We start from the raw sequence: 2437 nt of genomic DNA, 5'->3' as shown, positions 1-2437 counted from the left end.
GAGATTTTCACACAGAGATTTTCACACAGAGATTTTCACACAGAGATTTTCACACAGAGATTTTCACACAGAGACTTTCACACAGAGACTTTCACACAGAGACTTTCACACAGAGACTTTCACACAGAGACTTTCACACAGAGACTTTCACACAGAGACTTTCACACAGAGACTTTCACACAGAGACTTTCACACAGAGACTTTCACACAGAGACTTTCACACAGAGATTTTCACACAGAGATTTTCACACAGAGATTTTCACACAGAGATTTTCACACAGAGATTTTCACACAGAGATTTTCACACAGAGATTTTCACACAGAGATTTTCACACAGAGATTTTCACACAGAGATTTTCACACAGAGATTTTCACACAGAGATTTTCACACAGAGATTTTCACACAGAGATTTTCACACAGAGATTTTCACAGAGATTTTCACACAGAGATTTTCACACAGAGATTTTCACAGAGATTTTCACACAGATATTTTCACACAGATATTTTCACACAGATATTTTCACAGAGATTTTCACACAGAGATTTTCACACAGATATTTTCACAGAGATTTTCACAGAGATTTTCACACAGAGATTTTCACACAGAGATTTTCACACAGATATTTTCACACAGATTTTCACAGAGATTTTCACACAGATTTTCACTAAGATTTTCACACGAAGATTGTCACACGAAGATTTTCAGGCAGGTTTGCTAAACTGAAAGATAGGCCAATTCAGTATGGTAATATTTACTATCGTTAGATCGAATGGAATAAAAAAAAGAATTAAATGCCAAGAAAGATAAACTTACCCAGTGGTGAACATCACCATTTCAAGGGCCCGTAAAAAAATAAAATCACATAAAAAAAGGTTTTCCGTTTGGCTTTTAAAAACTTGCTCTATCTATAAGGTAGCTACCCCGCTGTTCTTAGTGCAAGTGCGACATCATCGTAAAAAGTTGTCTTTTAAAAATGTCTGAATGCCCTTTTATCATTTTTAATGGTTTCTTTTGCTACTATGAATTTCCGGGTTATTTCGTCCAAATTGTCGGAGTCTCTCGTCTTTGTAGTATCCCCACGGAAAAAATCAATAGGGTTTATGTCCGGGGACTGTGGAGGCCAGGCTAAAAGGCAAAGATACCCTGAAAGATGGATTGGTCGTTGCAGCCTGCGCATGCGCTGGTGACGCCTGCCTTAAAGCCTGGCCTCCACGGTCCCTCGACCTAAACCCCATTGATTTGTTTCAATGGGGATACTAAAAGACCTCGGCTACTTGAGAGAATACCACAATTTGAACGATCTAACCCGAAAATTCATAGTAGCAGAAGAAACCATTAAAAATGATAAAAGGGCATTCAGACATTTAAAAGACAACTTTTTACGGTGATGTCGCACTTGCACTGAGCAACAGCGGGGTTATTTTAAAAATTTCTGGTAATAATTAAACACCTTGTTATTGGTTTTAATTTGTTTTTATTGATCATCATGTTAATTCAATTTTTGCACTTACCACATTTAGATTTAAATTTTTCGATTGAAGCCTTCTGAATAATAAAATGAAATTTTCAGGGTAGCTACCTGATAGATAGAGCAAGTTTTTAAAAGCCAAACGGAAAACTTTTTATGTGATTTTATTTTTTTACGGGCCCTTGAAGTGGTGAACATACTGGGTAATTTTATCTTTCTTGGCATTTAATTCTTTTTTTTATTCCATTCGAAGATCTAACGATAGTAAATGTTACCATACTGAATTGGCCTATCTTTCAGCTTAGCAAACAAAAAAAATCAAGCATCTAGCGCAATAATTGACGTCACCATGAGTGAAAATATCATCGTACCTACTCGGCGATAGGTGAAAAATTGAAAAAAAAACGTCATAACTCCGAAAATACGAAAAATCGCATCACATTCATGGGGGTGATTCGGATAGCCCTCTAGGTCCTCTACCTCCCAGCTTCCGTTCATCACTACTTTTTGGGACACCCTGTATAATGTAGTTGCAGCTGACCCGACAAAGGTTGTTCTGCCAGGACAGCGTTATTATATTAGGGATATAAAATATAGTTTACGATCTGTTCTCAAAGCTATCGAATATAAACCAAAAATATCATAAAATCGGTCAATACGTTTCGGTAGAGTTTGTTTACAAACACATGATAGAGATACCTACCTGATAAATAGTCAAATCTCGAACATTTGTTCATAAAAAGCGCATCTGTGAATATATTTCGTAAAAATGAATAATTACTGATGATATAATATGAATCATGGAGGATATAATAATTTAGGAAACACTTCTATGGACATAAATGGTTTTGTATGAGAAAGGATGAATCACAAAATCACATGGACGTTTTATGTGGCGCCACTAGCGGTTATTTGTGAGACTAAAATAAGCACGTACCAATAAATAACGTTAATTTGGCTATTTATA

The sequence above is a fragment of the Colias eurytheme genome, chromosome 4 (assembly GCF_061535395.1).
Source record: "Colias eurytheme isolate Ceu_HAF_F1 chromosome 4, ilColEury1 Martin Lab GWU primary, whole genome shotgun sequence".
NCBI classification, from domain to species: Eukaryota; Metazoa; Arthropoda; class Insecta; order Lepidoptera; family Pieridae; genus Colias; species Colias eurytheme.
The sequence above is the reverse complement of the archived record's forward strand: the minus strand, read 5'-3'. Positions refer to the sequence as shown.